A 15,116-nucleotide genomic window follows, 5' to 3' on the forward strand; every position below is an offset into this window, starting at 1 on the left:
CTGGTCCAAACCATGGCCTGAATATTTCTTACTCTTCAGTGAGATCCTAGTGATAGAGCATTCCTCTGTCTTGGTCCAACCTCTTCTTGACCAATCCAGCTCTTCACAAGGGAGAGTGACTGAATGTTGATTGGGCAAAGGCTGAAATCCAAGAGCTCTTTTCTGCTTCATTCTGAAAGCAGCCCATTGCCTATTAGGTGCTGCATTGCCTGCGCATGGATTGTACCTGAAACGTTATAGACTGTGGGAATAAGCTACAGAATTTTAGCTTCAATAGAATCCTTGAAAATAGCATTCATAAGGGAACTGGCAAAAAGAAAAAGAGGGGAAATGAAAGAAAGCTATCTGACTGAGTGGGAAAATATTGGTTTACCCTCTTATGATTAGCTCCATACTTATGTGAAGTTCTCCAAAACTCTAGTCCTACTCCTGCTGCCCAAGATACTTTCCATGCAACTGGTATCTAGTGCTCCAGGCTTTCTGGCCTGTGTGCTTTTCTGAACCAGGATGTGTTCCCAAACTGGAGATAGTAAAGAGCCATAGTTTGGAGGGGAAACAATGCATTTGCAGAACTAACTTTCATAAGAAGACTGTGCCATATGTTAGTTAAGTGGAAATTTCATGCATTATTTACATATTGCCTTTTGATTACATTGCTGGTTAGAAAAATAACATGTCTAGGAGAATGTGACCTGTATACTCTGTGTGTTTGTGCGTGTGTATGTTTGAAGTTCTAGATGTAGTGGGGTAGAATTTGAGGGCTGGCAGTGCAGGCCTTCAGAAAGGGAAATAAAATATATTTTTATAGACAGCCGTATGATTTTAGGTTTCAGTAGCGCTGTATCAGCCTCTTAACTGGAATGTCAGACTGCAAGAGAGGATCATAGAGTGTGGCTGTACAATATGAGAAAGATAGTTCAATCAATCCCAACAGCCCTGGATGGATTTAATAAATAAATAAAGATGCCTTTAAAATATATTTTTAGCTCTAAAGTATTAGATGGAGAAATATTTACAAGCAAACTTTCTATGTATTTGACATTTGTGTAGTGCTTTGTATTGAAAAAAAAATGATCTGTTGTATGTTTCTATCTCTTCTTAATTGTTCTTGGGTTGTAGGGGAAAAAAGTAGATGGTGAACAATTTTTATGCCAGAAAAAAATCTCTGTGGTGTGCAACTCTGTATAATGTCGGTGGCCTCAGTCCTAATGAAAAAATGTTGTGTTTGTATACTTTCTGGTTGGCACATGTAACTTTTATCCATTTTTGTAGTAAAATTTACATGCTAAACTGTGTAGGAAAATGATAATAAAGTCAATGAACTATCTAAGTAAAGGCCAAGAAGTAATTAATATTGAACTAAAAACTATAATGCGTGAATTGGTTTAAAGCAGGGGTAGTCAAACTGTGGTGCTCCAAATGTCTATGGACTACAATTCCCATGAGCCCCTGCCAGCAAACATGGGTGGGGGCTCATGGGAATTGTAGTCCATGGACATCTGGAGGGCCGCAGTTTGACTATCCCTGCTTTAAAGTAAATGTCCTTGTGTTCCAACTCCTATGTTGCTATCAAGAAGGCTGTGGCTGAGGTTCTGCTCATTGAAGTGTGCCCTGCATATTTATTTCGGTTTCTGAAGGTTGAGATGGTGCATTTCTTGAATGGAAGAGTAATTTTCCATTGTTGATGGCCAGAGTAGTCCACCTCTTTGCAGAGCTTCACTGTCACTTATACTAATATAATTGTGGGGAAATGCAAATGATTAGCCGCTGTTTAAAAAAAAATCTCAAGCTTGCCCTGGCCAAGTGTCATGAAACTGAAAACTAAGTAGAGGGTTAGAACATAGTCGACTACAGGTCTGGCAATTTTCTCATCAAGACAGCAGAGGTAAAATTCTTCTCTTAACCTTTATTTTTTATTCCCAATAGATTGTTTTTATCAATAATTACGTAACTTAAAGTTTGTCTTGTTGCTCTAAAGACTTGAGTTCATGCATTGGAAACCCTAATTTCTGGTATCTTTTTGAAAAGGAAGCCCAAGAATTTTAAATTTTATCTCCTTGTTTAAATATTCAATCGAGTCCATAGCAGTCTCCCCCCCCCCCTTCTCCCTGCCCAACATATGGAAGAATTACACCAGGCCAGTACAAAGAGTGCTCGCAAGTATGAAGCTTTCACTCCTCATGCATGGGAAGTCTGCCCTTTTAACATGGTCAAGGAGCATGAACTTTAGGATCACGTTCTTTGACCCAAGCACAAGGGATGGCTTAGAAAGAGAGATGGGAAGCCCTTGCCGGACTCCTGTTACTCACTACAGCCTACTGCAATGCTTGTGTATTCCTGTGCAGAGGACAAACTTGTTTTAGTTATGTTCTTTGCAGCAGTTATTCTGCCTGCAGCTGCTGCATCCCCATTGGTTGATCCCCATTATCCTCTGTTTGGATTCCTTTGATAACTGTACATTATTATTGGTTATATTCATTTTACAAAAGGGGGGGGGGAGCTGGAGAATGTATATATTTCTCTTTTCCTAGAACAAAAGAAAAGAGTGTTCAAATGCTTCAAATGAAATTGTTTTTTTGTCTACTCAGTCCCTAACTGGTATAGCAGGTCTGATGTAGCCAATCACGCTCTGTCCTTAAATGTGAAGAAAGTTGGTGCCAAAATACTCTGTCAGCCTTTCAGACTTTGGTTTTACAGTCTATCAGCATATATTTAACCAACACCCAGTAAAAACAGGGATTCCAGAATGAAGCTTGTGATTCACTCTGTTCACTTGGTCACTGGTGTGCAAGGCTGTGCCGGTGATAGCAACTCACAGCAGCCTGCCAGCCGGTGTACCAACCAGGACACAGTCCTTGTGGGCAGACAATGAAATGCAAGATAAGCCACTGACAGAATGATAGGATAGGGCTTGAATGGGCAGCAAATGTTTAACTGGAGGCCAAGTGATCAGTAAGCATGTGTGAGCCAGGCTCTGCTCTCTATCAAGAACTCTGAAGGAATTTCCAGAAATGGGAGGAGAAAATAGAGAAGGAGTTTCTGCAGCCCCTGGCCTCCTTTTTATCATTTGTGCTTGTCTTACCTGTCTTCATCATCTCATTATCCTGTCTCCTTCCATGCTCAATTCTCTAGGAAAATCAGCAGCTGCAAGACAGATCAAAGAAAGCTCAAGAGGATCATACAACATTGTTTGTTGGCAAGGGAGTGTTTGGAATTATCAGCAGTCTAGTGGCTATTTTTCGATTATGAGTATAATGGACAGCCAGATTTGTGGGTAAATTGTATTGTACACACACACCAGTGGAGTGGGAAGTAGCCTCTTTGGTGGAAAGACAGAAGAAAACAGCAAGACTTTTTTCTTTTGGCATAGGCTTCTCAATTGCCCAGTGGTATAGTCAATTTGCCAGATATATACTATATATACTAGAAATCTCATAAATCCACTTGGAAATGTATAAATAGAGACAATACACTGGAAATATGAGGAAATATCTGTATCCAGCAACAGGTATTTTCATCTGTTTTCAACACCAACTGAGTGCAAAGGTTCATGCAGGCCTTATGAGAGTTCATGCATCTCCTAGCATTAACAAGTGAATCCCACTGATAACAAAAGTTTAGGGACTGGTCTCTGTAATATGCTGAGCTGAGGCTTTCAGCATCTAATCTACATGAACAAAGGGGAAAATGGGCTGGGATATGAAGAAAACAATCCGTCATTCTCTGCAGAATGTTTAACGTTGCGAATATTACTAAAACAACACAGTTTTTCCTCCCCCTCTTCAGAGATCCCAGTCAAATGCTAAAATAGGGCAACTTAGGGCTGATGCACAGGATCAGTACATGGGACAGTATATGCAATCATCCATCAACCTTGCAACCTAAAAGACCACCAAATGAAAGAGGTCTCTCACAGGGTGAATTATTTTGAGAGATCAGACCAGCCATTTGAAAATTATCTGAATTAAGCAGTAGTAAAGCCTAATGCACTTCACAAACAAGAAATTATTGTCATGTGGAAGTGGCCAAACCGTAATGTGTTTTTTATCATCTGAAACTTTATTTCTGTTCATTGAACACCAATAACTGCCACTAGAGGGCACATCTCTACAAGGGCCACTGAAATCATGGCAACTTCCCTGTTATTGCAACAGGATTTGCATGGAAGGAGATCCCATGATGAACTGTGCCCAGAATCTACTAATTGTCTCATATAGTGATAAATGCAGAACAACAGCAAACCCTGGCAAGGCCCGTGTCCTTTGTGAATTTTTATCAGAATTTTATTATGAACAGTAATTTGCATTTTGTGTAAGTGAATTGTCATTCTTCAATAAAATGTTTATTTTTCTAATTTGATAATTCTTTCTTAATTAACCTTCTGACTCTTAATAGTCTTTTAATAGTTCATTAAAGACAATGCAGATCTTAACCTCACTTTAGTAAAAGGATAGACTCAAATGAGTAGCCGTGTTGGTCTGAAGTAGCACAATAAAATCAGAGTCCAGTAGCACCTTTAAGACCAAAAAAATTTAATCAAGGCGTGCTTGCACTCGAAAGCTCACACCTTGATTAAATCTTTGTTGGTCTTAAAGGTGCTACTGGACTCTGATTTTTTTAGTAAAAGGGTTAGGGTATAGTTAAAAACAAGATAGAAAAAATAATATAAAATACATGAATGTAAAATCTGCAGGGACTTGCATTTCCCTTCCCCATTCTGTTTCATTTTTCACTCCTTCTGGTAAGCCTCTATATCCTCTCCCCTTTCTCTGCTTCTGTTCTTCCCACCCACCCACCTTCCCTGCCTGCGCCCCAGTCTTCACTTTTGTTATTTATGTAATTCATTTATATCCTGCTTTTCTCCTTAGTGGGGACCTGATTCAGCTTATACTGTTGCTCTGACCTCCTGTGAGGTAGATTACACTGAGAGTGAGTGATTGGGACAAGGTCATCCATTCCATTCATGGAAAAGTAGGGATTTGAATCTGGGTCTCCCATATCCTAATCTGACATCCATACCACTATACCTCACTGTCTTTTGTTGTGGCTGTTATCAAACACTGGCGGGTTGCCAAGGGGTTGCCACTGGGCCACTCTTCAAGGTCCCAATATCTGTCAGTATCCACCAATGGGCCAATGTTAAGAATCAGATATGTTGATGGTCCCTAAGCTTTATTGCATGAGTGACAAGTCAAACATGCCTCTTCCGTTACAGATGGGAAACTAAAGTATTGTATACATGTAGTCCAACATAAGCTGATGTACAAACATTCTGACTTGCACCTTGTTCTCACTGAAGTAGTGAACCTATGTATCTGGGCTAGACTATTTGATATTGCATGTGGTTTTCATGATGGCAAACTCCTATCTTCCTATCCTATGCCTACAGTTTCCTCACATGGAAAACTAACATGTTGGAGAGATGGTTAGGCTAGAGCCCTTTCTTCTACCCTCTCATGTTCTGTTGTACAGTAGAGTCCAAACATTATTTTACCACAGTGAGAAGAAGGTTTTGTTTATGAGGCTGCAGCATTGCAGCGCAGAAAGGAAAGGGAATCTTCCTTTTCAGAGGTTTGCTCTCAGTGACGTGTCATTGCTGGCCTGCCTGCCCAAAACCCTCCTTCCTGTCTTACTGTCAGAAATTTAAGATCACCTACCCAGCATCATGCATGACCCCCACCCCTGCTTCGCAGTATGGGAATCTGGTGTAAAGTAGGAATGAGAAACATTGAAATTATTGGAGGAGGAAAGGAATCCAGTCATTCTCTCCTAAACTACGGCAAAGAAATAAGCCAATATCATTTACAAACTAATTAATACTGTGTCACTACAGTCACTTCCAACTCAGCTTAGTTCCCTGACCTGTATGTAGCTGACTGACTGCCTTCAATAGCCATGTAGAAAACAATGTCATTGATGCAAATACAAGCAGCAAGGATCACCAACTTTTCCCAAAAGAGTGTCACTGACATGTATTAAACAAACTTGAACAGAATGGAATCTACATAAGAGGCTCTGAGTGCAGACACACTGTATTAAAACACACCCCAGATACTCATCGCTAAGTGACTCTCTGGAAATCAAATCACAGGAAAATAGCCTCAAAGAATAAGCAGCCAACTACATTGACATACTAAGAAAGGAATAGTGAAAATGTTCAAAAATAACAAAAGGTAGTGGTATATAAAAACAATAAGGCATCACAGTAACTTTCAAGTGTAACTGCATTAAGTGCTCATTAGGAGATTATGGCAGCAATTTCATGTATTCAGGTATAACTCTGCCTGAAGAATAAACATGAAATTTATGATTCTCCATAAACTGAGTTTTGACACCTCTGCTGCAGACGTACAATGAGATTTAGAAGGCTGTTATTTGAATTGCAAAGAAAAAGAGAGAGGTAATCTAAATGGCAGTATATTTCGACTGTTACAGAATATAATAAAAATAGATTGTTCCCTTTACGCTTAGTAATATACATGCTCACTCAATGAAATTAATGAAGAGAGACTTTTTAAATGAGTACAGGGGAAATGTGTTATGCAGCTTGGGCAACTTTTAGAATTCATTTACTGAATGTACTTCTAACCTGTGAATGAGTTCTTAAATGTTCTCCACAGTTACAACATTATAAAACATGTGATCTACAAGAGAAGGATAATAAAAAACTCTTGTTTCCAGAAATAAATTGACTATAATAGGGTATAGGTCATGACTACTGGTGCTATCAAAGTGCGTCAAGGATTACCAAGTACAAGGGGGGTCTCTGCCCTGAGGAACAGGCAATTTAAAGCGGGATATAAAGGAGACAACAAAGGGAAGAGAGTGAAATGGAGACTGGGATTAGGGATGCCAACCTCCAGGTGGGACCTGGGGATCTCCTGGAATTAAAGCTCATCTCCAGGCAAAAGAGATTCTTTCTCCAGGACAAAATGGATGATTTGGAGAGGAGACTCTATGGTATTGCACTCCATGGAGGTTCCTGTCCTACTCAGGCCCCATTCCTAAATCTCCCAAGAGTTTTTCAACCTGGATCTGGCACTTGTACCCATCCCAATCCCCTGCTGGTGGGCAGGGGGATGTGGCAACTTTAGCTAGGATAAAGAGGGGGGAAATATGCATTAATTCCAGTTTTGTACACTTAGGCTTTATATCATGAGGCAGTTCATGAGGGGACTGAGGAGCTGTGCCAGAGCCTGTATAGAACAGATGGGTTTTGAGGAGAGATTTGACCCGTTAGGAAGGAAGGTAGCCTGGTGCAAGTTTTATGTGAGGGTACAATTCCAGGTACAATTCCATACAACAAGGGAGAAATCTGGAGCTCTTTATGCAGGATGCCTCTAGATGGTTAAGGGTAGTGGAGATGGCAGAGTGAAGATGGCAGAGAGAGATTTTCAGGACATGAGAACACAGAGAACACAGAGGGGTAACTAGACCATGGAGGTTTCTGAAGGTACATTTTCAATCTGCAGTGGTGGCTAGGAGGCTAATGACATAGAGGAGGATTGGAAAGAGGGAGATATACCATAGGCAGATATCAAATAATACCTAGATATATCTGAACCTCAAGCAACTATATAAAACATACCGAAGGTGGAAGCAATGCTCCTATAAATGGAGCAAGTTTATGAAAGTATCTTTAATAGCTACACCTTTCTCCAGCAAAGGCCTGCATGTCTGAAAAAATTGCTGCTGCAGGTTGATGGATCCTCCAAAACACCATGTCATGCAGCATGGGAAACTGCGGCAACAAAGAGAGCTTGAATGAAAAGAGAATATGGAAGAAATGCTGTAGCCCCTCATATCAATGAAATAACAGGTATGTAATAACTTAAATTTCAGGACTGAAGTGGTGACAGACTTGATAAGGTGAGAAGAGCAGCTAGGCTCTGCAGGTGCAGGAGGAGCCTCTGGCTCAGCCAATACTCCTGTCTCCCTTGGTCAAGGGTGATGGCCAGGGACTCAGCTGATTCCTCCATACTACTAAACACTTTTAGAAGTATTTATATGGAACTATTTTTCACAGTTCTGGGAGTTTTTTCTTAGAAGAGAGAAGAATAGTTGCTTCTTTTATGTCACTTTTCTCTATCCGAAGGAGTCTCAAGTGGCTTACAATCTCCTTCCCATTCCTCTCCCCACAACAGACACCCTGTGAGGTAGATGAGGCTGAGAGAGCCCTGATATCACTGCCCGGTCAGAACAGCTTTATCAGTGCTGTGGTGAATCCAAGGTCACCCAGCTGGCTGCATGTGGAAGAGTGGGGAATCAAACCTGGCTCGCCAGATTAGAAGTCCATGATCCTAACCACTACACCAAACAGGCTATCTTAGAGATTCACAAACAAAGAAATTTCCAAGCTGGCAATGGCAAAAAGTTTTATTCAATTAGTTTTTTCAAATGGAAATCTATAAATTTAGAAAGAGGCTCCAATGCTGATCCTGTCTGTGCTACTATTGGGCAACTTGGAAGCTTTTCTAAACTTTTATGAATTTTAGGTAACAAATAAAAGTATGGAATAGATGGGAAATCATTGATCAAAAATGTAGCCTCTTGTTTAGAAATGAAATCTTGTGATAAACCCTCATGCACCACCACTCTAATAAGTTTAGCTAAGTTCTCAGGAAAACTAAAAGGAAATTTTAAATAAAATTTACAATCCAATAATTGTCTCAAAGCTTCTCCATTATAATCTTTAATGTTTAGGACAACAATCCTTCCTCCCTTATCTGCCTGCTTAATAGTAATGGAGGGATCTTTTTTTAGTTGAGATAATACTTCAAATTCCATTTTAGACAAATTATGAGGAGCCACCTTACGTCTGGATTCCATAAGAGTAATGTCTCTAAGGACCACTTTTTCAAAGGTGTTAATTTCAGAATTTTCCACTGAGGGTGTATACGTGGATTTAATAGGAAATTGATCCAATTGTCTACTAGCATTTTCTGTGGAAAAAATGCTTCTTAATTTCAACTTTCTAGTTATTTTAAAGAGGTCCACTCTCATTCTAAAAGCATTATATTGATACGATGACACAAAATTAAGTCCTTTAGATAGTACATTTTCCTCCAGAGTAGAGAGGGGTCTGTCAGATAAATTAAAAACTATTTTGGTTTTTGAGGGCATGCTTGGTATTGAAAATCTGGCCGGTATCTATCTGGATGCTGGAGAGTTCTCGCTGGTCTAGGAGGGCATGTCTCATATGTTTCATCACCTGAAGTGGTGGGGGTTTCTGTATCTGTACTGGAAAAAGTTGAGAGATCCCATCTTACACTTTTACCTTTAAATTTTGGATTTTTAGCTTTAATCCAGGGATAAACATTATCTGTCTGATAATCACGTATGTCACGATTAAATTTACGGTTTTTATACTCTTTCAAACTGTCCATGAATTTTTTTAAATCATTATCTAAATTCTCAACTTTTTTAGCATATATATCTTCAGGTGTGTCATTCTTAAGAGATTCTTTAATCCTCCTCAACGGTTTTAATTTCAGTAGCAGATTGTTCAATTATTAACAAAATTAAATCTGTAGAACATTTGTTCAAAATAGCTGCCCATCTAGTTTTGAAATCCTCATTGTCACTAAACAAAGTTGGAAATTTTTGTATTCTTAAACCACGTGGTATTCTATTACAATTAAGATATTCATTCAAATATGCTGCATGAAGATAAGTCTTAATTTTTTTCTTATTTAAATATTGATATTGGTTCCAGTCACCTACTGGAACCCCATTACCAATGTCCAAGGGTGGTCTGTATTCTATTTCGGTCTTCCTCCGAAAAGGTAAGTCCTTCCAACCACAATGAGATCACAGATATTCAATCAAAATTTTTAAGGGATTATTTGTGCAGTTTATATGCTCTGTCCCTCCATTTTTTGTTTGTTTGTTTGTTTTTGGAAGGGGGGTCCATACCCCTGATGTCTCACTACTTTGTCCCTGTTTTTGCCTCCAGGAGGTAGAATCATAGAGTTGGAAGGTACCTCCTGGGTCATCTAGTCCAACCCCCTGCGCTCACAACCCTATTGCTCACTGTAACCTGCCATCCCCTTGAACCTTCACAGAATCAGCTGCTCTGTCAGATGGCTATCCAGCCTCTGTTGAAAAATTTCCAAAGCTGGAGAGACTGCCATCTCCCGAAGAAGCTTGTTCCAACTGAGGAACCACTCTAACTGTCAGGAACATCTTCTGGATGTTTAGACGGAATTTCTTTTGCATTAATTTCATTCCATTGGTTCTGGTCTGTCCCTCTGGGGTAAGAGAGAACAACTCTGCTCCATCCTCTATTTGGCAGCCTTTTAATGTCAGTTGCTAGAGTTGTGATTCTTAAGGTTGTAGCTCCATTCCCAGAGATTCTCAGATTTTAGCCTCTGAGTGGAAAGTGGAAGCATCTTGTCTACAATTTGCCTGTGTATTACTGCATCCGCAGTATTCAATGCATGACCTACCATTTCATACTTTTCGTCTGCTGAGATATAATATTATAAACCACTGATAACTAATTGCAGAACAATTATGCTTCAAAAAACTTTTATATCTCTGGAGGAGAAGCCAGTGTAAAGTGGACTAATATAGTCCGTGTTCAGCTGATGGATACAGTCTGCAACCATGTATTGGGGTTAGAAGACTGGATAATTATTCTTGGTATGATAAATGCAGTATAAGAGGCCAAGGATCCTTGCCTAGCATGAGTTATCTAAATACATGCTAAATATTTTTATGAGTTTTTATTTTAGCTGCAGGGAAAAGTAAAAGTCATATCTTCCATCTTTTATAAATTGTTTCCCCTGTGTTCCATTGTAGGTAAAAGGTTATATAAAACAAACAACATTTCTTAATACAGAAAGAGAGATCAGATCCTGGTCTCCACTATGGCACTAAAACCAATTTCCAATAAATGATCAATTAGATCATTTCCTTAACCATCACTCCATCAAAAACATCTTCAGAGATGGCAAGATAGTGGCAGACACTTTTGGTCATGCCTTGCTTTGCTCCTATTGCTGTTAGAAAGTGGACAATCTGCACATGATCTGATCCCATCTTGTCAAAGACAGGCTTATTTTACTTATACATGTAAGGCAACAGTCTAAGCAAGAGATAGGAATTCCTAACCACTCCTGTTCCATCTTTTGCCTGTTGCTTTGAGGAGTAGTTTCTATTTTAATTATAACATTGTGCAAGCAGTTTCCAAATTGCAGATATTCATGGACAAAAGACTTGCATAAACACCTTGATCAGTTTGACCACAAATTACTTAATAGAATGCCTCCAGATACTCTCCAGAAGGTCTATAACTGTCTCTGACCAAACTAACCACAACTTAGCAAAACTACTCAGCTTGTAGGCTTTCTTTTACAGCTGGAAACCTTCCTTTTTCTCAGCTAGTTCATTGTCCTTTTTGTTCTTTGCTTGCAGGGCTTACGCGCTTTTGTGTGGCTTAATTTTCTGGTGTTTGCATTGTGCTTGATAATGCACTTCCATTTCTAAAAATCCAACTATTGTGTATTCTGTGTGTATTCCTTACTGATCTGTGTGTATTCCTTACTGATCAGTGTTGGCCCACTTGGACATATTGGGACCCAGAGCTTCATTTGCCAGCTCAAAATAGTTTGCCACCTGAGGTGACTTTCACTGCCACCTTTGCCTTCAGCTCCTCTGCCTGGGAGCCGGAACAACTAAACTCCTTTCCTTCTCTCCCACAGCTGTCTTTGTAAACAGTGTGGCAACGCACAATCACCTTATATTGATTCCCAAACTCTTGTGAGAGTCCTTGCTCTGGTGAGAATTCAGTCATAATTTTGATTGCTATGGTAACCCTGTTGATTACTATGGTTGCTTAGGTAACTAGAAGATGGTTGAATTCTCATGAGAAGAAAGAATCCATACTAGCTTGGATAGGCTTGTAGTGCAGCTTTTCTCAACTTTTTTTAACCATTGAAAACCCACTGAAACATTCTTCAGGCTTCGAGAAACCTCAAAAGTGTCACAATCATGCAGAATATGTTTGAGAAGCATAGGTGTATACTCACTTCCTCGGGGCCCCTCTCCTTCCCACCCCTCCAAGACCATCATTGGTCATTTTGGGAGGGAGGGTTGGGTTGACATTACCATATATGGTCATATCAGCCAATAAATGTTTAACAAATCTTTTAAATATATAAAATTAATTAATTCCCACCCATTCAGGAAACCTTTTTAGGATCATAAAAAAAACCCCAGAATTTCATGAAACCCTGGTTGAGAAAGCCTGCTGTAGTATATGCAAAAATTATCATGTTGTTTTAAAGAGGCCAAGGAAGGGAAGCTAAGGAGAACTGGCTGCAAGCATTTTGAAGGCAGAGCCAGAGTGGGAGGCAATGCATGGCTCAAGGATGGGATGGATTATCATCACACACAAAATGCCACTAATGCCCATTCCCTAGTTTACTTAATGATAGAGTCCAAGGACATCTAAATAATAAATGGGGAAGCAATGTCTATTACTTGTAACTGCAGATCACTGATGCATATCAATACATTTAGGATTTGAGAGAACAAGGATCCATTCTTGTCCCCCACAAGCACCCATGGTAGAGCTGGCTTTATAGAACTTTGTTAAAATTAGGAATTTCTGCTAGCTTTTGAACAGAAAAAAATATTTATTTCTCATTCAAACTCTATCTCTTAAAAAAAAATACCCACCTGTAACCCTCCATGCTTTTTTGGATAACGCTTGTGTCTGTCTTGCTCTTAAAAATGCAATTTTCTCTCTATTTATTTATTTACACTTATTATATTTATATACTGCCCTCCCCTCGTGGCTCAGGATGCAGTTTACAGAAAACTTGGAAATCATAATACAAGTAAAAACATTGTTCAATAATACCAGGACAACAACAGTAGTAACAGTAACATTTGGTCATAATGACTTTTTATTAATTAAAACATTAACAGCAACGTGAACAGTTAATTGCATCCCATAGGGTGGTCAGTCCAGGGGTGTCCTTTTGTTTGTATTGCCAAATATGCTCCTTGCACCTGGGCCACTGTCTGGAAAACCATGTCTTTAAAAACAGAGGTTTAAGAAATATAGAATTCTAAAATATAATTTTAAAAGAATGAATCTGAACAAATATAATTCTTCAATATAGACTTCTTCCACTGACAGAGGAAGTGTAACAGAATAAACCTTGTTGGCATAAGAGAGAGGTGGAGATATGTACTTTTTCTATTTCCTCCTCCTCGCTGCAGTCTTTGTGACTAGCGACCTTTTATCCACGGGTGTTCATCCGTCCATCACAGTACCTTTTTTGGGGTGGGGGAAGATTTACAGAGGAATTCTGCAGGAGGGGGCAAGCAGACAGAGATCTGTTCCTGTTAAGTGCCTTCTGTTTTTGTAACCCTATAATTCAACTTCAAATCTTCAGTAATGTCTTCAGTTCCATGGCACTCCTACACAAGAACCTTCAGCCTGAACACACAATGGCATTGTTGCTACTTTTACATACCAAGGGTATGTAAGAAAATCTCAGGTCTTTGTTGAGAAACACACAAGAAAGTGTAGCTTTTCTCTTATCTAGTTTCTGGCTTTAATGCTAAGCAGTCAAACTGTATCAGATCCTGAAGGTCATCAGCCTAGGCTGTTTCACACTATCTTCCAGTTAATATTTACAGGCTTCTTTCCTCATCACCCTCTTTCCCTTTTGTTATGTGTCCTTTGATAACCCCACCTCATCCTTCTGTAAAAGTGTATATCAGCCCAATGGAATCTTTTTCTTCTTGTTTTCCTTGGACAAGTTCCCACGTCTTTACAAGAATGGTCACATACAAAAAGTAGTATGCTGGAACTGAATCTCACTTCATCACAGTAGTCTTGATTAATGTGGGGAAAGTGGTATGATATTAGTTCTGCTGGTCCCAACATTGTACAGAAACTCACTATGAAAAGAGGTAACATATTATTGCCATCACACATATATCCTTACATGAAACAAATGATATTCTTAAAGTGTTCAAGTATGTACTTGTGCTAGAGGTCTTGTGCAAAAGGAAACAAGAAAAAAAACTGCAGTAGTCACTTGCACTACTTCAAACTTACTGCATGTCTCAAGTGGATGGCCATGTTGGTCTGAAGTATCACAACAAAATTTGAGTCCCATAGAACCTTTAAGACCAACACAGATTTATTCAAGGTGTGAGCTTTCATGTGCATGTGTGAGGAAGCGTGCATGCACACAAAAGCTCATGCCTTGAATAAATCTTTGTTAGCCTTAAGGGAATCCCAGCCATTGGAGGGTGGGATAGGGGATTGGTGGCTGTTGGGGCTGGCCTGGGCCAACACCCGTGCAAATGCCATGACTGCCGAATGGCAGGACATGGGACTGGGATGTGGACACTCATCAATCGGAGGGAAGGCTGCAGGGGAGCACCATGCAACCAGTTCATAGGAGCAGGTGTTGGGGGTGAGGGCACGGGTTCCCAGATCTACCTGTAGGCCTCCCCCAGTGGCAGGGGTAGGCTGCAGCCTCCATGGCTCCCTCCCATCCTTGGGTGAGGCATGGGCCAGGAACCACATGGGGCCCTGTGGCAGTCATAGCAGAGCTGGACAGGAAGGCAGTGACACAAGACAAACAGTGATGCCATCCCTCATCAAGGGGCACCCGGGGCACACTTCATGGCTGTTTCATCCTAGTTATGCTGTGTGCTTAATTGTAAAAACCTTTCCTCTATATAATCTTAGGGATTCTTCAGCAACCATTATCCATGTTTTGGAATGGTGGGTCTGGCACTTATATCAGGCTTTCTTTTAAGAACTGAAGATCCTGAGTTGCAAACCTAAGCATATTCTGCCATAAAGCACAGTGCTGGAAAAAAGTCAATATTTATACTCCTGTTCATTCCAAGACCGTAGTAGCAACCCAGAGTATGTAAGCCTTTTTCCTAAAGGAGACTGGATACTTTTAAAACTTCATCTTTTGCTTCAGTGTTTACAATGTCAACGTTTCAGCCTGTGAATCTAATTCTACCTCCTCTAATGAGAGAATGCAAGATTAATTGGTCTGTTCTCAACTGACACATTATCAACTGGCATATTCTCAGCTCTGCTCCCAATAGAGTAAATGCTGACAGATCTC

The sequence above is a fragment of the Paroedura picta genome, chromosome 6 (genome assembly GCF_049243985.1).
Source record: "Paroedura picta isolate Pp20150507F chromosome 6, Ppicta_v3.0, whole genome shotgun sequence".
In the NCBI taxonomy this organism is placed as follows: domain Eukaryota; kingdom Metazoa; phylum Chordata; class Lepidosauria; order Squamata; family Gekkonidae; genus Paroedura; species Paroedura picta.